General features: G+C 41.1%; 1 non-coding gene across 1 annotated transcript; it reads right to left on the reverse strand.

Moving 5' to 3' along the window:
• Positions 1 to 8449: 8449 nt before the first annotated feature.
• Positions 8450 to 8641, reverse strand: LOC125099365 (U2 spliceosomal RNA). The gene has a single exon (XR_007127134.1). It is a non-coding gene; the product is annotated as a U2 spliceosomal RNA (small nuclear RNA).
• Positions 8642 to 17278: the final 8637 nt, after the last annotated feature.

Consider the following 17278-nt stretch of genomic DNA (forward strand, 5'->3'; position numbering starts at 1 on the left):
AAAATACAGATGTAGTGAAAAGAAGGGCCACCTGCACCCCAATGTTCATAGCAGCAATGGCCACAATTACCAAACTGTGGAAAGACCCAAGAGTCAACAGACGAATGGATAAAGAAGATGCGGTCCATATATGTAATGGAATATTACACAGCCATCAGAAAGGGTGAATACCCAAATTTTGTATCAACAAGGCAGGTTTTGACAGCCTCTTATTTTTACAGCCCCTTTGCTTTTAAAAGACTGTCCCTGTGATCTTACTGGATTTGCTGTCCTTTTGTTATTTGTTGTCTGGCCACCTGGCATGTAAGCAAAGGAAGGAATGGTTTATCTCGAGGGTTAGGTGGGCTAGGGGACCCAGTGCCCCTTTCTGATTTACTGAGCCCTCAAGAGTTGGCTCCTGGAGAACCCCCTTGAGCTCTCTCTACCAGAGTCTCCTTCCTTGGGGGAGGGGGCTGGATACAGACTTCCCAGGGGAAACTTCTATTTCTCCATCACTTAAAACATCAAAGATGAGTTTCCCAACCCTTCACACAGGGAGTAGCCAACAAGGAGGGTGTGAGATGCTGAGGAATAGTATCACAATAAAAATTGTGTCCTTCAAATTTCTTGACCTTTCTTACAATCCTACCTTTGACTGAGGAAGGTTCTCTTCCCTTTGATTCAAACCTGATCCCGGAGGATCTTGTTGGCCTCCCAGAGCCTCTGTCCCAGGCAGGCTGTAGACAGGGCTGTAGACACCCTGACCTCCACAAGCACTCTTCAAGGCCTCCTCAAATCAACACCACTGTGGTCTAGACTATTGTCTTTTGCAAATACTTAACTTGTATTGGTCTCATATATACAATCTAAGTAAAAAACAGAGCACTCAAATGGGCAAATGCTTTTTTTTCCATGGCAAATTCTGAGGCAGCCTGTTCTGTGCCATTGCCTCTTCTGAGTCCTCAGTATAGATAAATTCTTCCCAACTCTACTTAATCATGAAGTGGGGTTCATACTAACCCTCACCCCCTCAGAGGGTTGTTGTGAGAGTTAAGTGAATGAAGTGTGGTAAGGTCTTAGACCTCATGGTTGGCATGTGATAATGATTCTATTAAAGTTCCTGGAGGTATGGTTATTCATATTGCTGTTGCTATAGTTTTGCTGTCATAGGAGCCAAGAGCAGGCTGCTCCAAAATGTGCCACTTTGGCATATCAATCCTTTTAAGTAAAAGTTATGTAAGAGACAGCCTGTCCTAGAAGGACACTCAGACCTTTCTCAATCCTGCTGAAAGCAGAAGTAAATCTCCATGTGAAAGTTACCTCCCCTGTAGCATAAGGTAAAGAGATATCCTCATCACCAGAGGTGGGGAATTGAGAGCAGAGAAGGCTATATAAAAAATTATTGTTAGTTTTTACTAATTTACTACCCCAAGCTCCCAAAGTTAAATTTCCTTTTTTCTGTCAATGCCTGACAAATTTATTATCTCTTTGTCTAAAATATATAAAAACTAACAGCCTTGGTGATTTCTTTAGTTCTCAATTTTATTTTTAGGCCTTTGTGTGCACTTAATAACTTTCAGGTTTTCTTCTCCTGTTAATCTATCTCATATAAATTTAATTTCCAGTCCAGCCAGAAGACCTCAAGTTTAGAGAAGAATTTTCTCTTTCCTTCAGTATCAATTAGTCCTATTTGCCGCAGAAAGGACGTGGCTATGCAGGCACCAGCCCTGGGAGCTCCCAGGAGTTGGACACTCCCCAGGACAGCAGGCTGGCCTGACGCTTGTGGCACACAGGCCTTGGCAGGTTAGAAGGAGCCCATGGTAAACGAGGGACACACACCTCCTTCATGGCCCCTTTACTGTCAGAGTGAGAGGGGTTCTAGGGCTTATCTTGTCAGTTGTTTTCTACAACTAGTAGCTGGGAGGGGAAAAAAAAAAAGACACCAAACGAAGTTTTTTCTTGGTTCCAGAATAAAATGCTTATCTCGCTAAAGCCCTACATTTTATAGAAAATTGAACCCAAAGGGGTCAGATGACCTGTTCAAGTTCACTCAGTGAGTTAAAGAAAGGAAGAGAGACTCAGATTCTAAGCATGGCACCATTCCTCTCACCTGTCTGGTCAAGATAATTTTGTGGTCCCTCCTTTCAGACAGAGTAAACAACTCAGCATGGCAGTTAGAGCCTTCTACAATCTCACTCCAAGTTATCTTTTCTCACAGAATGAGCCCAGGTGGGCAAGGTATGGGCTCAGCTGCTGGGCTTTTCCATCTTGGAGCCTTTGCCCACACTGTCCCTGCCCCACTCCTGACTACTGCAATTACACCAGGTTTAAAACACTAATCTAGGCTAGCTCTTCCAAAAGGCTTCCTGATTCTCTGGACCAGAAATGACATCTTCTTGCCCCAGGTGCCCATGGACTTCACCTGAGCCTCTCCCTCCCAACTTCTCCCTCCCAACCTGGACTCCCCAGGCTGCACCACACCTGCCAGGTCTCAGGATCTCCAGGGGCACATGGAGGCCTTTGCGTCTGTGCAATGGAAGGGGAAGAGCCATGCCTGGGCAGGGCTGGGTGAGCAGAGGAAGCATTCCCAGCCTGGGAAGGCAGCTGTTATTCCCTCAGCTGGTTTTGAGAAATTTGTCAAGAGTGGAAAATCCCGTGTCTTCACATTGCGTGAAACTGCCCACTAGTTGTAGCACATCAGATTTTTCACAAATTAATTCCATCTTTATTCTGGGACAACAGTTGCTCCCACCTTCTGGTGTACTCCCCCCACCCCCACAAATCAGTGAGATTTGGGAAAAAAACATGCTCCACCACCAAAGTTCCCCCACCATCCTTGGATGCTTCTGTGACCTTCTTATTGTGAAGGCCTCAGCCAGGGCTGGGGTAGGACAGGGACTATCCCAACCCCACCTGCCCAGCTACCTCCTAGACTCCCAGGCTCTTCCTCTGTCCCTCTGGCTTCTTTGTTTCCCACTTCAGTTGTCTCTCTCTCTCTCTCTCTCTCTATCGCACGTGCGACCTTCTTCATTATCTCTATGTCTCTGTCTCCCTCTCACCTCTGCCTAAGTCTCCCTTTTTCTTGCTTTCTTTCACACTGCCTCCCTCTCTGCCCTTCAATGCTTCTCATTTTCTGTCTCTGTTCACCCTTCTGGTTCTGTGGCTGACCTGATTCTGCCCTTCTTCTTTTGCTTTCCTCAGCATCTAGAAAATGGCAGCATGGAAGAAGCAGCAGGAAAGGGGCCTGTGCCTTAGCACTATTGATCCCCACCAATGTGTCCCACCCTGCTCCAGGGCTTCCAGGGTGCCAGGGAGTGGAAGGAGGAGCAGGAGGCCAAGGGTGGTGTGGCTATGGGTAAGGGACACATTTTTCAGAATTTAATGCCACACAGAAGCAGAAGCAGGACAGGTGTGTTTCTGACCCAGCAGGTTTTGCCTGGCAGGGCTGACTGAGGGCAAGGCCTTAATTAGAAATGCTGACTAGGAGAGAAGAGAAGGTGTTATTAGCTGGGAAGAGTGGTGGGTGGGGTGGGAGGTCTTGGGAGGTGTGGGAGGAACTTAGGGGACTTTCTGCAGGGACTGCAGTAAAATGTGACTCCCCCTGGTAGGGAGTTGGGTGTTCCCTTTCAGGGTGGCCAGCGGCCTTTTGGTACCCAAGAATGATGCAGCTGTCTTCATGGAAGGGGAGATGGGAAGTTTCTTAACTCTCCCTCTAGGTTCAGCTCATATTTTCCTTCTTTTAAGAGTCCATCTTTTGAGGCTACCAAATTAGGATTCTTCTGTATGGTTCTTCTTTAGCATTCTGTTCATTTGTAATTATTTTTTTTACATGTTTTTCTGTGTGTGTGCCCATATGTGTGTACATGTTTTATGTTGTCTGACTGACATACTAGATGATAAGGGCCATGACAGTGGGGACCATGTTTACCCCATCCATGTCTGTGTCAGTATTCAGCAAACATCTTAGACATGCAGAATTCAAAGGGAAACTGTTGTTGTGATTGTCTATTGACTTGTCTTGGAGCAGATGGCAAATGTAATTCGTTTATCTGGTTTGTCCTGGATGGTGTCCCTCCCACTGGCTCATGATATGGGGGTGGGGGAGGAAGGAGGAGCCCAAGGTGTGAAGTTGGAGGGAAGAAACTGACCTGGGATCAAACCAGATCACAGCAGACCCACAGAGTGGACACCAATATTTGAATAATTAAGATAGCTGAGTGTCTAATAATATTCAGTGGTCTTTCTTCCTTCAAGGAATCACTATATATGATTTCATTTAATCTTCAAAACAGCTCTGTAGGGCTCTTTGACAGCTGAGGAAACTGAGGCTGGGCTTGGAGAGATTACATCACCTTCCTGAGGTTAGTTACGCAGCTAGTACATGCCAGTGCTGAACTGAGTTTCTATTTCTTTGTCTGGACATTAGGCTGTTCTCCAGGTTGCTCACATTCCCTTTACAGTGGGTGGCCAGAACTGGACAAAAAACCCAGGGTCCCTTGACTTAGATAAAGTTCACAGGAGTAATTACTTTCTTGATCCAACAATATTCTTTAATTTATAAGGTGATACCTGCAAAACCCTATGTAAATGGTGTAGTTCTGAATTTATTTTGTAATAATAATGCTAGCAATGACAAAGAAACAAATAAACAAACAAAAAACCAGACTCTATATATATAGAACAAACTGGTGTTGCCAGAGGGGAGATTGGGAGGGGGGAGGTTGGGTGAAATAGATAAAAAGTATTAAGAGGTGCAAACTTCTAATTATAAAATAAAAGTCATGAAGATGAGAAGTACAGCATAAGGAATATAGTCAGTAATACTGTAATAACATACAGTGACAAACAGTGACTACACTTACTGTGGTGAGCACTGAGTAATGTATAGAATGGTTGAATCACTATATTGTCTATATGGAACTAATACAGCATTGTATGCCAATTATACTTCAATAAAAAAATAATATAAACAATGCATTCCAAGACTGTCTTTTGGTCACACTGCCCAGCAGATCTTTCCATCACAACTGCTATTACTCCACCTCTTACCCCATCATATCCTCACCAGGCCTGTTTTTCAACCTAAGTGTGGGACTCCATTTTGTCTTGATTTAGTGTCTAATATGACACTAAATCTGCTATAATATTAGCAACATTTCCTCATAGTTAAAATCTGCTGAAATCTTTTGGATTTTGATTTAATCATCATTAATGAGCCATAGTTCCTTCTTCTTCTCCAGCATCTTATTCAAATCTTTCACAGTCACCTCCCAAATATCCACAGACATTGGGCAACAAGCTCTCAGGATTTCTACATACATTGCCCCATTGGACCTTTGCAAGAAGCTGCAAGGAGGGCACTGTGCTCACATTTCCTTGATAAATAACTGAGGAGATATGGTCAAGTACCTAGATTGAGGTGGCTTTCCCTGTATCACCATTGTTTTGCACACTTTTTCCAGAAATATACCTCAAGGATGATAGTCATGCACAAGCCACGAATCTCTGCTGTTTGATGCAGAAATCAAAAACGCAATGGCAAGTGTTATCACTCTCTATAATTCTGGAGTGCTTACAAGGAGAAAGAAATTGTGGCTGAAATTTGTGTTTATGTGTTTGCGTGTGGTGTGTGTGGAGTATGTGTAGGATATGTGTGTGGTGTATGTGTGTGTGCTGTGTATGCGTGGTATGTGTGTATGTGTTTGTAGTATGTGTACTGTTTGTGTGTGTATGATGTGGTGTGTGTGTGTGTGTAGTGTATATGTGTATATGGTATGTGTGGTATGGGTGGTATGTGTGTGGTATATGTATGTGTGGTGCATATGTGTGTGGGGTGTGTGGTATTTGGAGTATGTGTGTAAGCGTAGGGTTGTATGTGTGGTGTGTGTGGTATATGTTATTTGTGTGTGGTATATGTGTGTGGTGTGTGTGCAATGTGTGTGTAGTGTGTGGTGTATATATGCGTGTGGTATGTGTATGTGGTGTATATGTGTGTGTGGTGTGTGTGCAGTGTGATGTCGGTGTGTGTATGTATCTGGTGTGATGCCACTGTTCATTCCTCTCAATTACTCCATTTTTATTATGGAGAACCCACAGTCTTCATTTCATTTATTATTAGTGTTGTTTTTTTTAAAAGATTTTATTTGTTTATTTGACAGAGATCACAAGTAGGCAGAGAGGTGGGGGGGGGCAGGCTCCCTGCTGAGCAGAAAGCCCAATGCAGGGATAGATCCCAGGACTCTGGGATCATGACCTGAGCCAAAGGCAGAGGCTTTAACCCACTGAGCCACCCAGGTGCCCCGTCAGTGTTCTTATGTACCCCAAATATGGAAGTTTTATTCTTGTTTTTTACTAAATTTAGCTCAATTCTTAATTATTTTCCCTTCTTGTTCTTTTTTTAAAAAATATTTATTTATTTATTTGAGAGAGTTAAAGGGAGAGGGCAGTGGTAGATGGAGAGAGAATCTTAAGGAGAGTCTGTGTTGAGCACAAGCCCAATAAGGGGCTTAATCTCATGAACCTGAGATCACAAACTGATCCAAAACCAAGAGTCTGACACTTTAACTGACTGTACCACTCAGGTGCCCCTTCCCTTCTTGTTGTTTTTACATACATGTCATGAGGTTCACATTTCAGGTATGCATCTTCTAGTCTATAGTCCATTGATCTGGATGTGGGCCCTTAACTATTCAAGATATCTTTGGGCACACTAGCCTGTTATGGATCCAGGCACATAGGAAATAGTGTTGTATGTATATAGTAACCCAGGTATGACAGATAGAAGGGCTTTTCTGAGTGATGTGTGGCTTGTGGAGAGTGGATAGAACTTCATGACTTGTAGACTTCTAGTGTGTGAAGAAATTAAATGTATACTGCTACTTAAAATCACAGAGATTCTTAAAAAAAAGAAAGAAAAAAGAGATTGTTGTTTTGGATTCTAGCTCAGTAAAGCTAAGGATGCTTGCTAAACCCTTTTGGTTTGTTATTTTGTCAAGTTTAGGTAATAATGAAATTCTCTGGGTTGGTATTTAAAGGAAAGAGAGGAAGAACTTGCAATGTTACAAACAGTCTGAAGTATAAAAACCACCATATGTTCTTAAAATTGAATAAACAAAAGGCAACCAATATCTCCTTCCCTCAGGGAGATTTTCATCTGGAGAAAAGTGGGAATAAGGGAGGAGGGGGGATACACCAAAGAAGAGACATGAGTTGAGACAGGGTTATGGTCTGTGGACCTCAGAGCCTTCTCTGTCTGGAATGTTGTCTGAAACCTCCTCTATTTCTTTGGCTGATCAATTTCTATACATTCTTTGATTCTGGGTCTAAATGTCATGTTTTCAATCACTTGTATGTGGAATTTAAGAAACAAAGAAGATGAACACAGGGAAGGGAAGAAAAAATAAAATAAGATGAAAATAGAGAGAAAGGTTAGCCATAAGAGATGCAGAACTCTTGGAAGCAAACTGGTTGCTGGAGGGGAGGTGGGTAAGGGAAGGGGTAATTGGGTGATGGACATTAAGGAGGGCACCTGATGTAATGAGCACTGGCTGTTATATGCAACTGATGAATCACTAAATTCTATCCCTGAAAATTATAATACACTATATATTAACTAAATTGAATTTAAATAATTTAATAAAAATAAAATAAAATAAAATATGTTGTGTCTTCAAAGAAGAACTCTTCCCCCACTGTCAGCCATGTACTTATTCAGAAACATGTCCCTTTCCAAAAGTGCATGATTTGGAACCATAACTTTAATTCTGCTGTTATTAATTTTATATATTTTACATCTATCTTCTCATTAGATGTTAGTATATGAGGAAAGGGACATCCCCAGTTGGGACATCCCTGCTCTTGGGATAGTGTCAGGTATAGCAGCACATAATGGCAGCCCAACACATGTTTGTGGAATGAACGAATACCTCTGGTGTCTTCTCTGCAACAGTGAGGTTGAATCAGGTGACCTGGGTATTTTCCAGGGTTATCTCCTACAATGGTTGGGGTGGAAGGTAGGTGAGGGAACAGCAGCAGAAGGGTGCTAGATTCTGGATGTAATTTGGCCAGGAGGTGGTGCAGGCAGTCTGGCTCCCTGGCCAGAGCAGGGGTGGGGCAAGCTGTGGTGGGTGTGGAGTTAGAACACCTTCAGGCAAGCAGCAGTCCCAGGCACAAGGGGTGAATGGCTGCGGATGCATGCAGACCTGCTGGGGCACTTGCTTCAGGGATGTGTTGGATGTTGGCATCCTGTACCTGTAGCCACCAAACTGTTCTTGGCACATTAGGATGAAGAGTGGCAAGGTAGCTTGTCCTAAGGTCAGAGAGGAGACCCACCCACCATCCTGACAGTTCCCAGTCTCTTGCTTGTTTGGTCAGCGCCTTTTCCCTGAGCTCTCACAAACAACCTCATGTTCCACTTCCTTCCCTAGGCTTCCCCTCCCACCCTCTTACTTTCATCCTTGCTGAAACCTTGCAAATGTGCCTGCAACCCCATTCCCAAAGTTCTCTTTGTATCAGCCTCTGAGGTGATGAGTCCACTCTTTCATTAAGGTCCAACTTTTTACTCCTTCCTTTGATCCCCTACTGAGCTCTTCTGGGATCCCCTTTTTTAAACTGATAAGTACAGATACTACACTTGATCTTAGCCAAAAATCTGAGAAGTGATGGGATCCCCTTTTTTAATCCATTACTTTACCTCTAGGATTTATATTTATAGCCAAAACTTCTTTTTTGAACATGAGGTTCCAATTTAACTTTGTGCTTTACTCAACTTGAATATCTAGTGGCATCTTTGGGTCTCAATATTTATAGTTGGTCTCCATATACATGTAATTAAATGCATTGCTGTTGTTTTCTCCTGTTAATTATCTCATGTCAATTTAAATCTTAGACCAGCTCCAAGAATCCTGAAGAGTGAGAAAAAAAATGTTCCTCCACAAGTAGCCCTACTCAAGTTACTGAGTCATCTTACCTAAAGTCAGCTAATTGCAGATGATGGCCATACTACAAAATGCATTAATGTTTGATTAAATAATTGGGTACTATAGGCTGACCAAGTAAATACATCAAACTAATTGTCACAGATTCCAAAGGGCTACTCTGTCAGTGTAAGAATGAATGACAAATACCCCATCCTGGATAAAATAAGGATAAAATTGTTTATTGAAAATTAGTAGTAGGTATCAAGAAAAAAATCTTTTCAGAATTAGTAAGTACCAGCCAGAACACATGTGAGTTTGTGATCTGAATGCATGCTATCAAGGTGATTGAAAAATTGAAAGCGATTACATGTCAGTAGTATACCCAGAGGACTGGAAAGACTAAGTATACCTTCTTTCTAGAGGAGCTGACTTCAATCTAGGTCTCAAAACATTCCCATATGGTGAAGCTACTAGTAAACTGAATATGACACAGTAAAAAACACAAGACACAGAAAAAAACAAGATAAAATAAGTAAGAGTCAGCAGAAACCAGAAACAGAAGAATTAGTTCCATAAAGACATCAGACATTAAAACTGTCAGACATGGAAGAAAAAAAAAATGACATTGCTTATTTATATTAAACTATGTTGAAAAATTCTGACAAATCAGTTAAAAAAAGACAAACAACTCAACAATGGAATGAACAAAAGTGAAAAAGAAATCACAAAAGAGAATATCTAGATATTTAATAAATATATAAAAGGAGGAGGGCAAGATGGCAGAGAAGTAGGAGACCCTCTTTCCACCTGGTCCCCTAAAGTGAGTTAAATGTCTACCAGAACACTCTGAACCCTCACGAAATCAGACTGAGATATAAGATTATACACTTCTGGATCTCTATGGTGTCAGAAGATCATCAGTGGAGAAGTAAAGTGCAGTGGGAACACTTGGACTGATATTGGAGGATAAACAGAAGGGGGAGGGAGGCACCAGAAGCGACCCATTGGAAAGTAATACCCCAATATGAAAGTGTCCTGTGATTGGTGACCAGCATTAACTTGGGAGTCTGGTTAAAAGCACTCAAAAAGAACAAAAGATTTTAAGGGGCAACTGGTGGAATCAAGTGGCCAAGGGCATGGAGCTAAGCCCACAGTCTCAGAACAGTCACCACTAGCAATCACCTGTGCCAGAGCCCCCCAATGGGAGCTCCAGTCTATGGTCCTGGCTTTCCACTGCTTGCACCACTGTTCGGGCTGGGTACACTCCTGCCCATGCCTGAGAGAGCCCAGTGTGGCCACTGGCTGGGGGGTTTCTGGGACCACAGCCTTCCATGACCTGCACAGCCTCAGGATCTGAGCATACCCAGCCCAGTCTCAGAGAACACAGGGCGGTCTCCAGTTTGGGTCCCTCAGCCTGCAGCCTTCTGCATCCTGTCACTGCTGCCGGGTGTGAGTGCACCTGGCATGGGCATGGGCTCCAGACAGCAGTCCCGACAGTGGCAGCCACCCAGTTTCAGGCCCCCCTGGACAAATATTGCTCATGGTTTTGGTGGCACAGGGATGCAGAGACAAGTGGGGGCCTTGGGTGACCTCTGAGATGGTGGCTGGGGTGTGCACCACCTGTGGGAGGTTATGGTGTTCAGCGGAATTTGCAGAGGAGGAGTCTGTGTGTTCTGAACCACCCAGAGAGGAGCTGACTAAGGCTTGTCTCTGAGGTAGAGGTCTGGGTGCAGACAGTTTACTTTTCACTAACCCCCCCGAAAAGCCCCCAAAGGCCCCAAAGAACAAAAACCTCCAGAGAACAAAAGCCTGAATAACCAGTTTCCACAGAGCCCAGCCCCCTGATGGGGACAGGGTGACTCAGCCAAAGCAAGACTGACTGGAAAACAACACAGCAAGCCCCTCCCCCAGAATACAAACTTAAAAAACAAGAGGACAACAACCACGGGATCCCCATAAAATTGGAGAACCCCAACATCAGAGGAAAACAATATATTAACCTCCTGGTGTTGCTCCAAAACCTATATATTTCATAGATACAACTTTTTTTTTAAAAAGATTTGTTCTCACAATTCTTGTTCTTTTAATTTTTTTAAACCTCCTTACCATTACAACTAGAGGTTTAATACAACATAATAACTTTTTACCTTGAACTTTTTTCATGCATATACCTGTGTTTGTTTGTTTCTTTGTTTCTTTCTTTCTTTTTTAATATACATAGAGATATAAGCTTCAAGGTAATCTTTTTTTCCCTATGCAACACTACCCCTATATATAAACCAGTTTTAATTTCCCTGTATCTCTGGAAAGTTGAGTCCTTTAACAAAGATAGCAAGATAAACCCAGGAAGAACTGAAATAAACTTCCTCACCCACATCGAGGATTTATAAACACCTTCCTATCTTATCCTTCTGTCAGTGTTTCTGTGTACTTGCTTTTGTTTTTGTACTATATAAATCTTATTCTTGGGGTTCATTTTGGCTGAGGTTTTCTTTATTTTTTCTTTTACTTTTGTCAGTCTTTTTTTTTTTTTTTTTTTTTTTTTTTTTGTCTTTGTACCTTGTAATCTTACTTTTGGGGCCCATTTTGGTGGCTTTTTTTTCTTTTTTTCTCTTTTTCTCTCTTTTTTCTTTCTTTTTGGTGGCGACTTCCGATTGCTCAGAAACTTCTCAAGGTGCACATTGCCTAGATCATGGTTGCTATATTCAACTATAAATCCCCTCAACCAAGTCTCACCAAAATATCTAGGAGAAGGAACACCCAACAGAAGAAAAATTCAGAGACTTTGACCTCTGGCACAGAACTATTGGATATGGACATAAACAATACATCAGAAAAGGAATTCAGGGTAACAATTACCCAAGCAATAGCTAATTTGAAGAAGACCATTAGTGACAACATAGAATCTCTAAGGCCAGAAGTTAAAAATGCTATCAATGAAATCTAATCCAATCTATATACTCTAACAGCTAGGGTAAGTGAGGTAGAAGATCAAATTAGTGATCTAGAAGACAAACTAATAGAAAAGAAGGATCAGGAAAAGGCCTTGAACAAACAGCTTAGAGGCCATGAAAACCAAGAATAAATAGATAAATAAATAAACAAATAATGCTATGAAACATTCCAATGTCAGAATTATTGGGATCCCTGAGGGGGTGAAGACAGAAAGACTAGAAGATATAGTTGATTCTATCCTGGATGAAAATTTCCCCAGTCCAGGGAAAGGAGCAAGTGTTCATGTCCTAGAGGCAGAGAAGCCACCTCTCCCCTCCCCGCAAAATCAATGAGGCTAGAAGTTCATCCAGGCACATTATTGTGAAATTCATGAATCATAATTTCAGAGAATATGTCTTAAAGGCAGCTAGGGGGAAGAGATCCCTTATGTACAGAGGGAGGACCATCACAATAACATCAGAACTGTCCATAGAAACCTGGCAAGCCAGAAAGGGCTGGCAAGACATATTCAGGACACTAAATGAAAAGAATATGCAGCCAAGAATACTTTATCCAGCAAGGCTGACAATCAAAATGGATGGAGAGATAAAGAGCTTCCAAGACCAGCAAGTGTTAAAAGATTATGTGACCACCAAGCTGGCATTACAAAAAATATTAAGGGGGGGGGGGGTTCTATAAAAGAAGAAAGAAACCAAGAGTGACATAGAACAGAAAGTTACAATCTATAGAAACAAGGACTTCACAGGCAACATGATCTCAATTAAAAACTTATCTTTCAATAATCACTCTCAATGTGAATGGCGTAAATGCTTCCATAAAACGGCAAAGGGCTGCAGACTGGGTAAAACAACAGGACCTGTCCATATGCTGTCTGCAAGATACACATTTGGAACCTAAGGATACATCCAGACTGAAAGTGAAGGGAAGGAGAACCATCTTTCATGTCAATGGACCTCAAAAGAAAGTTGGGGGGAGTGATTCCCATATGAAATAAATTAGATTTTAAACTAAATACTGTAGTCAGAAATACAGAAGGACACTACATCATTTTTAAAGGGTCTATCCACCAAGAAGACCTAACAATTGTAAATATTTATGCCTCCAACATGGGAGCAGCCAACTACACAAGCCACCTGTTAATCAAAATAAAGAGTCATATTGATATGAATACATTAATTGTAGGGGATCTTAACATAGCACCCTCAGCAATAGACAGATCATCCAAGCAGAAAATCAACAAAGAAACAAGAGCTTTGAATGACACCTTGGACCAGATGGACCTCATAGATATATACAGGACATTCCACCTAAAATAACAGAATATTCATTCTTCTTGAGTGCACATGGAACTTTCTCCAGAATAGATCACATACTGGGTCATAAATCAGGGCTCAACTGATACCAGAAGATTGAGATTATTCCCTGCATATTCTCAGAGCACAATCCTTTGAAACTGGAACTCAAACACAAGAAAAATTTTGGAAGGAATTCAAACACTTGGAAGCTAAAGACCATCCTGCTCAAGAATGCTTGGATCAACCAGGAAATCAAAGAATGAAGACACATCAGTCCAAAACCTATGGGATACAGCAAAGGCAGTCCTAAGGGGGAAATACATAGCCTTCCAAATCTCATTAAAAAAAAAAATAGAAAAATCCCAAATACACCAACTCTCTATACACCATAAGGAATTGGAAAAATCACCAACAAATTAAGCCAACCCCATGCACAAAAAGGGAAATAAGATTAGAGCAGAGATCAATAACTCAGAAACTAGAGATACAGTAGAACATGTCAACGAAACTAGATGCTTATTCTTTGAAAGAATTAACAAGATTGATAAACCACTGACCAAACTAATCCAAAAGAAAAGAGAGAGGACTCAAATTAATAAAAATATGAATGAAAAGGGAGAGATACAATGAATACCAAGGAAATAGAAACAATCATCAGAAATTATTACTGACAGTTATATGCCAATAGTTAAGTAACCTAGAAGAAATGGATGCATTTCTGAAAACCTATAACCTTCTAAGACGGAAACAGTAAGAAATTGACAACATGAATAGACCAATATCTAGTAATGAGATTGAAGCAGTGAATTTAAAACCTTACACAACACAAGAGCCCAGGACTTGATGGATTCCCTGGGGAATTTTACCAAACATTGAAGGAAGGAATAATACCTATTATCCCGAGCTGTTTCCAAAAAAATAGAAACAAAAGGAAAATTTCCAGACTCTTTCTATGAAGCCAGCATTACCCTGATGTCCAAACCAGGCAAAGACCCCATCAAAAAGAATTTCAGATTAATATCACTGATGAATATGGATACCAAGATTCTCAACAAGATCCTAGCAAATAGGATCCAAAAGTACATTAAAAATTTTATCCACATGACCAGGTGGAATTTATCCGTGGATTGCAAGGGTGGTTCAACATTTGCAAATCAATCACTGCAATAGAAAAAATCAATAAGGGAAGAGAGAAGAAACACCTGGCCCTCTCAATTGATGCAGAAAAATCATTTGACAAAATACAGCATCCATTTCTGATTAAGACTCTTCAAAGTATAGGGATGAGGGAACATTCCTCAACTTCATAAAATTTATCTATGAAAAACCCACAGCGGGTATCATTCTCAGTGGGGAAAAGCTGACAGCCTTCCCTTTCAGATCAGAAACACAAGGATGCCCTCTCTCACCACTCTTGTTCAACATAGTACTAGAAGTCTTAGCAACAGCAATCAGACAACAAAAAGAAATAAAAGGTATTCAAATTGGCAAAGAAGAAACCAAAGTTTCTCTCTTCACAGATGACATGATATTTTATATGGAAAACCCAAAAGACGCCACCGCCAAACTACCAGAACTCATACAGCAATTCAGTCATGTGGCAGGATACAAAATCAATGTACAGAAATCAGTTGCTTTCCTATGCACTATCAATGAAAATACAGAAAGGGAATTAGAGAATCGATTCCATTTACTATAGCACCAAGAACTATAAGATACCTGGTAATAAACCTAACCAAAGAGGTAAAGGATCTGTACTTGAAGAACTACTGAACAGTCATGAAAGACATTGAAGAAGACACAAAAAGATGGAAAAGGATTCCATGCTCATGGTTCCTGAAGAATAAACATTAATAAACATTGTTTAAATATCTACACAATATATACACAAGTATAGAGCAATCTACACTTTCAATGCCATTCCGATCAAAATTCCACTGGCATGTTTCAAAGTGCTGGAACAAATAATCCTAAAATATGTATGGAACCAGAAAAGACCTCAAATTGCTAAGGAAATGTTGAAAAAGGAAAACATAGCTGGGGGCGTCATGTTGCCTGATTCAAGCTTTACTACAAAGCTGTGGTCACCAAGACAACATGGTACTGGCATAAAAACAGACACATAGACAAATGAAACAGAGTAGAGAGTCCAGATATGGACCCTCAACTCTATGGTCAAATAATCTTCAACAAAGCAGGAAAAAATACCCAATGGGAAAGAGACAGTCTCTTCAACAAATGGTGCTGGGAAAATTGGACAGCCACATGCAGAAGAATGAACCTAGACCATTCTCTTACACCATTCACAAAGGTAAACTCAAAATGGATGAAAGACCACAACGTGAGTCAGGAATCTATCAAAATCCTAGAGAACATAGGCAGTAACCTCTTTGACATCAGCCACAGAAACTTCTTTCAATACATGTCTCCAAAGACAAAGGAAACAAAAGTGAAAATGAACTTTTGGGACTTCATCAAGTCAAAAGCTTCTGCACAGCAAATGAAACAGTCAACAAAACAAAGATGCAATCCACGGAATGTGCGAAGACATTCGCAAATGACACTGCAGATAAAGGGCTGATATCCAAGATCTATAAAGAACTCCTCAAGCTCAACAGACACAAAACAGATAATCACATTAAAAAAGCAGGCAGAAGACATGAACAGACACTTCTCTAAAGAAGACATACAAATGAGTAACAGACACCTGAAAAAACATCCATCGTCATTAGCGATCAGGGAAATTCAAATCAAAACCTTATCGAGATACCACCTTACACCAGTTAGAGTGGCCAAAATTATCAGAATAGGAAACAACAAGTGTTGGAGAGGATGTGGAGAAAGAGGAACTCTCTTATACTGTTGGTGAGAAAGCAAGTTAGTACAGCCACATTGGAAAACAGTGTGGATATTCCTTAAGAAATTAAAAATAGAGCTATCTTATGACCCTGCAATTGCACTACTGGGTATTTACCCCAAGGATATAGATGTAGTCAAAAGAAGGGCCATCTATACCCCAATGTTCATAGCAGCAATAGCCATAATCACCAAACTGTGGGAAGAGCCAAGATGCCCTTCAACAGATGAATAGATAAAGAAGATGTGGTCCATATATACAATGGAGTATTATGCCTCCATCAGAAAGGATGAATACCCAACTTTTGTATCAATATGGATGAGACTGGAAGAGATTATGCTGAGTGAAATAAGTCAAGAAGAGAAAGTCAATTTATCATATGGATTCACTTACTTGTGGAGCATAAGGAATAACATGGAGGATATTAGAAGGAAAGGAAAAGTGAATTAGGGTAAATTGGAAGGGGAGATGAAGCACGAGAGACTATGGACTCTGAGAAACAAACTGAGGGTTTGGGAAGGAAGGTGTGTGGAGGAATGGGTTAGCCTGGTCGTAGATATTAAGGAGCGCACATATTGCATGGATCACTGGATGTCGTGGATAAACAATGAAACTTGGAACACTGAAAAAATAAAATAAAAAAAGAACAAAAGCTAAAAAAACTAATAAATGCCTAAAAATATGCTTAACTTTATTTTTCTTCAGAAAAATATAAGTTAAAATTACAACACGAAGGAAGCATTAAGATGGCAGAAGAGAAGGGGACCCTAATTTCTTCTGGTCCCCAGAACTCAGCTAGATATTTATCAAATTATTCTGAACACCTGCAAACTCAATGGGAGAATTGCTACAATTCAACAAACAGAAAAGTAACCACTTTTTGGAATGTAGGAGGTGTGGAGATGTGAATCCAGGATGATATATCAGAGGATAAATGCAGAGGGTAGGGAGCTTGCTTAAGGAGACTACTGCAAAGTATTATAAATAGTGGAGTGAAAAATCAGAACATTTAGAAATCTGTTACTATGGGGGACATCCCTGGTTTAAAGGTGCTCAGGTAGGGGCCCCTGGGTGGCTCAGTGGGTTAAAGCCTCTGCCTTTGGCTCAGGTCATGATCCCAGGGTCCTGGGATCGAGCCCTGCATTGGGCTCTCTGCTTGGTGGGGAGCTTGCTTTCCCCTCTCTCTCTGCTTGCCTCTCTGCCTACTTGTGATCTCTGTCTGTCAAATAAATAAATAAAATCTTTAAAAAAAAAAAAGGTGCTCAGGTAGCAAA

Source organism: Lutra lutra, chromosome 4 (assembly GCF_902655055.1).
Source record: "Lutra lutra chromosome 4, mLutLut1.2, whole genome shotgun sequence".
Lineage (NCBI taxonomy): Eukaryota > Metazoa > Chordata > Mammalia > Carnivora > Mustelidae > Lutra > Lutra lutra.